We start from the raw sequence: 10,286 nt of genomic DNA on the forward strand, positions 1-10,286 counted from the left end.
TTATTACATGCTCGAACCCGGGACGGAGGCCTAGGCATAACCAGGCTGACTGCACTAATTCCTAGCATACAGGCCAGGAGACTGCACAGAATAGCACAATCCTCAGACGAAATCATTAGATCTGTGGCAAGGAATGAAAATATCGAGAAAGAATATTCAAAATTATGGGTCACAGCTGGAGGGGATAAAGATAAGATTCCATGTATCTGGGAACCGCAGTCAGTCCTGGTTGTGTCCGAGGAAGGATGGGTGTACAGAATGAGAGAGGCCTGTGCTAAATATCTATTTTCCCAAACCATGTAACTGGAGAAAGCAGGAATTTCAAAAATGGATCAAACTACAATCTCAAGGCCGATGTATTAGTAACTTTGAAGGGGATAAGATCAGTAATAATTGGATTGGTAACAACAGAAGTATTCCCCAAAGGAAAATAATAACCCCCCTACAACTCAGGGCAAATGTTTACCCCACAAGAGAATTCTTGGCTAGGGGCAGATAAGATAACTTTAACAAAACCTGCAGACATTGCAATTCGGAAATAGAATCCACTGCCCATATCATTGGCTTCTGCCCATCAGTGCAGGAAGCCAGGATTAAAAGACACAATTATGTCTGCGAAATTCTTATAGAGGAGGCTAGAAAATGTGATTGGCTCGTTTTCCAAGAACCACTAATCAGAGATGAGTGCAATGAACTATTTAAACCCGATTTGGTTTTTGTAAAAGATCAAACAGCACGGGTGGTGGATGTCACAATTAGATTCGAAAACAAATCGGCTACTCTTAAAGAGGCAGCTGAGGAAAAAGTCAACAAATACAAACATCTCGAACACCAAATTAAGGAACTTACTAATGCCTCCATAGTAAAATTCTCTGGTTTTCCTTTGGGGTCGAGAGGAAAATAGTTTGAGGGCAACTTTGAGTTACTTACCGAGCTAGGCCTCTCCGCTTCCCGACGTGAGAAAGTCACAAGACGGCTATCAAACAAAGCACTCTTTACATCTGTGGACATAATACACATGTTTGCAAACTCGGCCAAAAGGTCCCAACGAATGAACTGTTAGTATTAAGGTTTTCCCTTTATGTTATTTTGCCCAGTATACTGTATAGCTTTACTGTACTACCCTGTTTTTTAAATACCTTTGAATGTTTTGCAATGTCCCTTTATGTTAAATATGTATTGTAGACCAGTTAATCCCCTTGCTCTTTATTGTAAAATGCTTTATTTCCCAATCAATAAATCCACCCGACTGTGACTGCCAAGCACCACCCGATGGCTGTGAGAGTAGCGATACGGAATCTCGTTCCGGATCCATATGACGTGTCATTTAAAGTTCTGATTGGACAAGTAATAACCGGACTTGCCACAGGTGGACGGGCCACCTTTACTTAACCCAGAAAAGAGACAGTCTCGTCTGTCTTAGTAATAGCCAAATGCCTCGTCATCTAATTAGTGACACGCATGGATGAACGAGATCCCCACTAACACTAACACTAACCACTAACTCATGGTTTAGAGGCCCATCAGGGAACAAAGACCACGATTAGCCTCGAGTACCAAGAAGCTGAGAATTGCTCAAGGGCAGGGAGAGTTTACTTGCCGCTTAAGGTTCAGGACAAAACAGACCAGGCTACTCAGTTTGGGGAAGAAAACAGAGAATAATTTAATGCAACATCAACTAAAACATACCCCCAAAAACCCAAAACATAACCAAAATGAAACAACACAGAGTAATACATCAATGAAGAGTCCAACCAGCCTTTTGAAGAACACCTTCTTGCCACCCCTCCCCTCTTCCCGGGCTCAGAGCCCTGATCCCGGGGTTTTTACCTTGTCCCCCCCCTGAACGGTTCGGGGGGGGCAGGCAGTGGGGGTTTCAGTCAGTCTGTTCCCGATAGCTTCTACTGTTTGTCCCTCCTCAGGACGGGTGAACTCCACACCAGTCCTCCCTGCGAGTCCGTGGGGTACCTCACACGCATGGCAGCCCTGCACGGGCTGCTCTGATGCCCACTGACTCCAAAGGCTGCAGCTCGTCTCTGCCTCTCGTGTGGGGCTGCTCTGCGGCGTGCAGGCTCTCCAGCACGGCCTGGGCCATGGCCCCTCCCCACACAGTCCCTCGCCCATCCGGGCTCACTCACATGGAGCTGCTGGTAACTCTCGGTCCTGCCATGGATCTCCATAGGCTGCAGGGGCACAGCTGCATTCTCGCCACGGCTTGCAGAGGAGTCTCTGGTCTATTGCTTCTCCTTCCTTCCTCCTTCTCTGGCTGAAGGGTCCACGTGGTCGCCTCCATCTCGTGTCACTCTTACACCTCCTGCCTTGCATTTCAAATTCCCGTCCCCTAAATAGTGCTGGCAGAGGCGCCAGATTGGCCCAGCCAGGCTGGAGGTGGGTCTGAACCCAGGAGCCGGGGGAGAGTCCGCAAACTCTTTACCGGGTCTTCACTGCAACCCGCTCCCCCTGTTACTAAGCCAAAAGCTGCTCCTTGCTAAACCAGAACAACATTTTATGAAAAAAGAATGCTACAATTAAGGAGATGTTTTCATGATTGATATTACTGGCTGTGTGTTTCGTTTGAACACAGAAACAATAGTGTTTGTAATACGTCTGCTTTCCTGTGACCGTCACAGAAAGAAAAATACCAACTCTAGAAGATGTTAAACTAGTATTAGATGCAGGTAGCCAAGTTTGATAAAAATATGGAGCCCAAATTAAAACTGTGTCACCTTGTATTGTGATCTTTGGCTTTTTTGAATGCTTACCACTAGGTGCACAGCACCAGGCAGTACAGCAGAGCATACTCGTAGAATCATAGAATGATGGGGTTTGGAAGGGACCTTTAGAGCTCATCCAGTCCAACCCTTCTGCAGAAGCAGGTCCACCTAGATCAGGTCGCATAGGAATATGTCCAGGAGGGTCTTTGAAGACCTCCAAGGAAGGAGCCTCCACAACCCCTCTGGGCAGCCTGTGCCAGGGCTCCCTCACCTGAACAGGGAAATAGTTTTTTTGTATGTTTAAGTGGAACTTTTTGTGTTCCAGCTTCATCCCATCACCCCTTGTCCTGTTGCTGGCTACTATAGAAAAAAGGGATGGAATGGAAAAGAATATAACAAAAAGAAAGGAAACCCAAGAAAGACAAGTGCAGTTGCTCAAAGCAGTTGCTCACTACCCCGTGACTGATGCCCAAGCTGCAATCTGTCCTTCCCGGCCAGCTCCCCCCAGTTGATATCCAGGGCACAGCATCCTACAGTATGGAGTAGCCCTTTGGCTAGTTCAGATCAGCTGTCCTCCCTTCCAGCTTGTTGTGCATTCCCTTGCTGGCAGGGTAAACTGGAAAATACTTGACTTAAGAAAAGTGCTACTGAGCAACAACTAAACCATCATTGTGTTATCAACATCATTCTCAAACAAAATGCAAAACACAACCTTGTACCAGCTACTAGGGAGGAATTTAACTATCCCAGCCAAAACCAGGACACCCTGTCAACTTTCAGAACTGAGGAAATATCCAGTGTAGTGGAAGCACACGTGTCATTGGGGTTTGTCTCTGGATCGTAGCACCTTTGATTTAAAGTGCTTATGAGCCAGACATCTGTAGGTGTTTTGTTGTGGCCTCTGATGAGTGGCACCTTGTTCAGGAGGTTTTTTAGACAATTTTCTGTTTGACAATCTGTCCTTGAAAATATAATTTAAATGTCTGTTACCAAGGGGTTTGTTTTTTAATATTTACAAGGAAGAGAGAAATCTCAACTGTGCTCTTTCAAAGAGGAAGTGTTGTTTCATACACAAAAAAGGTCCCTGGAGTACCAGCATGGGCAGCGCTGGGTTGTCTCAGAGTTGGGCAAGTTAAAGCTGTTGTTTCTGTGATGCCAAACATATTTAAACCATTTCTTTAAAAATTGGCTCTTTTGTGTTCGGAAGCATGAAGGAGGATGTAGCTGGTGCAGAGAATGTGTCCAGTCCCAAGGAAGTGTTAATACAAGAAACTTCTACTGAGAACTCTGATTCTTCTACAATTATTTCTGGGAATTATCCATGTGGTAAACGTTTACATGATTCTAAAAACTCCAAAACATAAAAGGTGCTAAAATGTCAACCTAGAGGTGATTTTAGCAAAGGCAGACTTCTCTTGAGTATACAGAATAGCACCATTTAGCTCGTGTTTACAGTAAGCCACAAACACCTTATGATTAGCACCCTGGACATGTTGCCACATTAATGTAAATTTTTGTCAGCTAAATCATCTCTAGCTCACATATAGTCCAGCCAAGTCCCCAGACAGCTGAGTGTCTTTGCAGCTGTCCTTTTCCTTCGCGTTCCTCAAAGACGGTATCACAGCCAGAACAAGAGTCTAAGGGTGGGTTTTTCATTGGAGCTTCTGATCCCTTGGGCTCTGCAGTTTCTTTTTACCAGAACTCATGTATATTAGTGATTTCCTGCGAGCTGGTGTTGGACATCTGCTGCCTCTGGGCATGGGGCAGTTCTGGGCTTCTGTGTTCTGTTTCCACAGAGCGCTGGTGGAAAGAGGATTTGCTCAGTGGCTGGACTACCAGCCATGTCCCGGATGGCTCAGCAAGTCTCTACAGAGGCAAATCCTACCAAGCCCAACTGCAGTTGATGTTTTTCTGTATCTAGCAACCCTGTAAATATCCTCCAGAATAAAGTCAGATATTGTCCAAAAACACCCCTGGAAGCCAAGGGAATGTTAGAGAAGCTTTTCCACCCCAAAGTGTCCTGTGTGAACTTGTGGTTGCCGTTGCATCAGTTGCAGATACAGCAGAGGAGAAGTCTGCCCCCCACTATGATGTATTGATGGCCTCTTTAAAAGACACTCTTGAGAATGCTGTTCAGCGGGAATTAAGGCTACTGATGCACCAGCCTAACTGGCCTTGCTGTTGGTAAAGCAGTTCACTAGCCCCAACCCTGTGAGCTACAGGGGAAGCTTCTGGCAACTCCTTGTGTTTAAAGAAGCCACCCCTGTACCTCTCTCCCTACCAAAACACCTGGCCCAGGCAAAACTACTATAAACCCCAACAGAAGGAGTTCAGAGGGTAGCAGGACAGAAAGAGGTGAGGGTAGGAGACGGTCTCGGTGTGAAGAGGAGCAAAGAGCTGAGCCCACCATGTGAACCCAAGGAGCAGACAGCACTGACCAAGAGCCCCCTCCCACTGATGGCCCTCACGGGGCCTCCTTTAGGGAATCCAAAGCCCTTTACACCACTAAAAACACCCGACTCAGATGACAACCAGTGGGGCTCCCAACTGTTCCCCACAGCTCTGCGTTTGCTCCTCCCAGACGTGCTCACACCACCCGTGAGGGAGAAGCAGCAGCAAAGACACGGAGCCAAAGTGGCAACCTCCCGCCCCAGAAGGAAGCCAGGCCAGAGGCAGCCGCCCCACAGCCCCGCGGCTCCCTCCTGAGCTGCAGCCACTGTCCCCTGCACAGAGATGGCTCCAGCAGCAAGGCCCAAGTCAGCAGCAGGAGAGAGGGTCCCGACACTGCCGCAGCAATTCCTGACCCGGGAGGGCTCCAGGAGCCCGTCGAGCTGCTGTCACCCCTCTCTGGGGCTGGACTCGCTCCCCCCTTCCTGCGGCACCACATCAAGCGGCGTTTACACACGAACAGCACAAATGAAGCGCCGGGGGGGGGGTTGGAGCAGGACACGAAGTTTTGGGGTGACCGAACGGCCCCCGGGAGCGCAAGAGGCAGCATGAGCAGGGCACGAGCGCGGGCTGCACGCGGGACACGCTGGAAAGCCGAGGCCCCGCTCCCTCAGCCGCACGGCGCCTCCTGCCAGGAGCACAACTACAACTCCAGTCAGGCACCGCGGCTCCCGCCCGCGGCTTTGGGCGGCAGCGAGGCGCTGGGGGTGATGGGAAATGGAGGCTGCGGGGCGCCAACGAGCCTCCACATCTCGTTCTTCATCAGCTCAGCCTGTTCCTGCCGCGGTACTTCCTACAACACACAACTCACATCACACGTTACTTTTCCACAAGGTTCAATCTCCTCGAGGCACACATCGAGTCTCCCCATCCCTTCTCATCACCCACCAAGTACAGCCAGGCTCCTGGGCACAGACCATCCCACCAGTGGGTTTACCCTTTCCCATGGGAGGTGCAGCCCATCCTGCCTTCCCCAGCCACTGCCCTGGGTGCACTCCAGGGGCCTCTTGTCCTCCCACAGTGTGCAGGGGTTTTGTCTGGGGCAGCACCAGGACGGTCAGTTGAGCCTCTGCTGTTAACCAGCCAAGTGGCTTCTGCTACATTTTTATCCCACTGTTCCCATGCCCCATTGCCCAGTGCTCTGCACATAGAATCATGGAATCACAGAATGGTGATAATGAGCAAAGTTCACCCAGAGGGCAGGTTTGACAGACCTTTGGCTCAGGGTACTAAAGCGCTGCTTATTAGCTCTAGAGGAGCATCTCCTTCCCATGTATCGTCGCAGTCTGACCACAGAGCCTCCCCTCTGCTCCACACTCCGTGGTGTTTGGAGGGAATTACTGTGTTGTGGATTCCTCACTGACCAGCAGAAGCTGTATCCACCCTGCGAGCCTTCTTCATTTTATCCCTTTCCTTAACTGGTGAGCAATGCTGATGTTTAATGTTTGCTTTAATATCAGTTTCAATGAAAGTTTTCATTTCCAGGCCACTTCAGTAACCATGCCACACCCCCCCTTTACCTGGACTCCCCCTTGGTGCCCCACACAGAATCCCCCACGCCCAGCATCCGTAACCAGTGGCTCTGTGACATCAGCCCCGGGCCGAGGTGCTGTGGGCAGCGTGAGCACTGCAGGCACAGCATCGGCCCCGCTGTTGGTGGTGACCAGCACTTTCTGGCCACGTGCTACTAGACATGATGAAGCTCCTGCTCATCCTCACCCTGCTGGCTCTGTACTGCAGGCCTGCAAGCGGCTCATGGGAAGGCTGTGGGTAAGTGGCTCTAGGAGGGAGCTTGGGCAGCCCTTACAGCGTCCACTGGTGCCCCGTGGCCACGCCACAGCTCCCCAAACCCCACGGTGTGGGAGCCAGGCTACGGGGCTAAGGCAGGAGCCAGGGCTAAGGGCTCCCTGCCCGCTGTCCAAGCAGCACCCGGTGTGGAGGGCAGACGGCTGCCCTGCAGCCCGAGCAGCAGCGAGCCCTGGAGCAGGACACTCGTGACTTTCTGCTTCCAGGGCGAGCTGCGGGCGCCAGCTCAAGGTTTCTTCCTCTGGGCTGTTGCACGTCGTGGGTGGCACAAATGCGGCTCCGGGGACCTGGCCCTGGATCGTCAGCCTCCAGCGCCCCTGGGGAAAATGCACCAAGCATTTCTGTGGAGGGTCCCTTATCAACCCACAGTGGGTGCTCACAGCAGCCCACTGCTTTGACAAGTTCAGGTGAGGAGGAGCAGGGAAGGGGCATCCCTACACCACTGCTGCAGCTCCCGTCCCGTTCCCATGCAGCAGCCAGCACCGGGGCACTGCCCAGCCCAGCACAGAGCCGTGCTCGGCACACGCTGGGCTGGTGCTGCTGCTCGCCAGCGGCCTCGGGCTGGCCATTCCTGGAGCCCTTGGTGAGCAGGAGGCAGGCAATGCTCCCTCTGAGCCCTCTGCTCTCCACCTGCCTTCCAGGAACATTGCCAAGTGGCGCGTGGTGATCGGGACCACAAAGTTGTCTCAGCTGGGCCCCGAGGCCCAAGTGTGACGCATCAAGCGGCTGCTGCGTCACGAGGGCTACTGGCAGGTCACAGCTGAGAATGACATTGCTGTGCTGGAGCTGGACCAGCCCATCCAGTGCAATGAGCACGTCCAGTTGGCCTGTTTGCCTCAACCCGATGACGTGAAGCTGTCGGAGCTGAAAAACTTCCAGGTCGCTGGTTGGGGATCCACAGTTGCACGATGTGAGTTCCCCTTGTAAAAGCATTTGTGTCCTGAGGCCTGGCACGCTGGGGAGACGGGTTGGGTGTGATGAGAGCCAAGGCGAGAGCCACAGTCAGGCTGTGGGGACATTAGGCTGCAGACAGGGGTCTGAGCCATTGTCCAAAGCCAGGCTGAAGGGAAAGATGTGTCCAGTGTCTCTTGGGGTAGGTGCAAAGCCGAGGCCCAGGGAAGGGCTTTGCCAGACAGGGGAGGGGAAGTGGCCCAGAGCTGCTGGGGGCTAATTCCTTGCTGTGCTCACAGCCACAGAACCAGAAACATCCGATGTGCTGCAGGAGGCCAAGGTTCACCTCATCGATACCAAGCTCTGTAACAGCAGCCAGTGGTACACAGGGGCTGTGCACAGCTACAACCTGTGTGCCGGGTACCCACAGGGTGGTATCGACACCTGCCAGGTAGGAGCAGCTACGAGTCACCCCCTGCAGCACCCATAGCCCTGTCCCAACACTGCTGGGGCTTCCCTCCCCTTCCCCATCATCATCTCCTTGCCCAGGGCCCCTTGCCTTGTCCCACAGGCCCATCCCGTGTAATTGGCAGCCCTTAGGTCCAGAGCCCAGTGCTAGAACCTCTGTCTTCCACACATCCAGGATCCCTGTGCTGACAGCAGCCACCCAACACTCGCTTCCTCCTCTCTGCTCTGCTGTAGGGTGACAGTGGTGGTCCCCTCGCCTGCCAAGACAGCCACGCTGACTACTACTGGGTCGTTGGACTGACCAGCTGGGGGAAAGGCTGTGCAAGAGAAAAACAGCCTGGGATCTACACCAGCACTCAGCACTTTTATAACTGGATCCTGGAGCACATGGGATGGCACCAAGAAGAGGCATCAGCTCCTCCACTGTCACAGCCTGTGTCCACCTCAACACCCTCTCAGACACCAAGGCCAGGTGCAACACAACCAGGCAGCTCCACGTCCTGTGCCTTTGCATGCTGGAAGGCATTGAAGTTCCTCAGTTTGCTGCGGGGGCTCCTGTGGTTCCTGATGGGAAGAGGGGCTTGAGCAGCAGCGTGGCCAGGACCCAGCGCAGGCTGTGCTGTGCCACCACCATTTCCCCCTGGGGCACTGCCCGCTGCTCCAAGGGCAGCCCCTGTGTCCCACACCTGCTCTGTCCTCCCCACGCTCCTCTCAGCACACACAAAGGCTGAAGGAGACTTAGTGTAGTCAATAAAGCTGCCTGTTTGCACAGCGCGTTGTGCCTCAGTCCATTGCTCAGTCCCTGTGGAGCTGGGCTCATTTACAGCTGCATTAAAGTTGGTATGTTGGAATCCCAAGAAATTTTAGAGCAACCTGTCATCAGCTCAAAAGAGACACAGAACTTGTGGAGAGTGGCCAGCGCAGGGCCACCAAGATGATCAGGGGACTGGAACATCTTCCATACGAGAAAAGGCTGCAGGAACTGGGACTGTTTAGTCTGCAGGAGATTGAGGGGAGAGCTCGTTAATATTTACAAATATCTCACTGCTGGGTGTCAGGAGGTTGGGACATCCCTTTTTTCTATGGTATGTAGCAACAGGACAAGCTGCTGCTCAGGGCTGGTTTGTTCTCCCCCAGCACTGCCAGGTCCCTCTCCTGGAGCTGCTCTCCAGCAGCTCAGCCCCAGCCTGGGCTGGTGCTGGGCTTGTTCCTGCCCAGCTGCACCACTCTGCCCTTGCTGCCCCTCAGCAGGTTCCTCTGTGCCCAGCTCTCCCTGCCGGGCAGCTCAGGCTCTGGGCACTCAGCCAGTGCTCCCAGTTTGGTGCCAGCAGGGAACTCGCTGAGGGTCCCTCTGTGCCCTCCCCCAGCTCCCTGATGTTGAACCAGACCAGCCCCAGCGCCCATCCCTGTGGAACTCCACTGCCCACAGGCCGCACACTGGGCTCTGTGCCGCTGATCACTGTGAATCTTCTCTTTTCAGGGTGAGAATCCTTTCACAGAGACCCCGAGGACAAAGAGGAGCCCAAGGGAGGAGACAGAGAAGCCGGCACGCGAGCAGGGCACGAGCGCGAGCTCCGCGCGGGGCACGCTGGGAAGCCGAGGCCCTGCCCCCTCCGCCGCACACCGCCTCCTGCCGGGCGCCGCCGCACAACTACAACTCCCGTCAGGCACCGCGGCTCCCGCCCGCGGCTTTGGGCGGCAGTGAGGCGCTGGGGGTGATGGGAAATGGAGGCTGCGGGGCGCCAACGAGCCTCCGCACCTCCCGGTTTTAGGGTCTGGATTGTAGTTTTTAAGATCAAAGCCCTGGTTTTAGGGTCTAAATCCTTGTATTTGGGGTCTAAACACCCAGTTTTAGGGCCTAAATCCTCGTTTTTCTTCTAAACTCCCTGTTTTAGGCTCTAAATCTTCATTTTTGGGTCTAAATCCAAAATTTTAGGTCTAAATCCTCATTTTCTGGGC

The 10,286-nt window shown here is 52.8% G+C and overlaps 1 pseudogene; it reads left to right on the forward strand.

Moving 5' to 3' along the window:
* Window positions 1-6,858: 6,858 nt before the first annotated feature.
* LOC133629415 (acrosin-like) lies at window positions 6,859-9,812 on the forward strand (annotated as a pseudogene).
* The last annotated feature ends 474 nt before the right edge of the window (window positions 9,813-10,286 follow it).

The sequence above is a fragment of the Colius striatus genome, unplaced genomic scaffold, assembly GCF_028858725.1.
Source record: "Colius striatus isolate bColStr4 unplaced genomic scaffold, bColStr4.1.hap1 scaffold_44, whole genome shotgun sequence".
Lineage (NCBI taxonomy): Eukaryota > Metazoa > Chordata > Aves > Coliiformes > Coliidae > Colius > Colius striatus.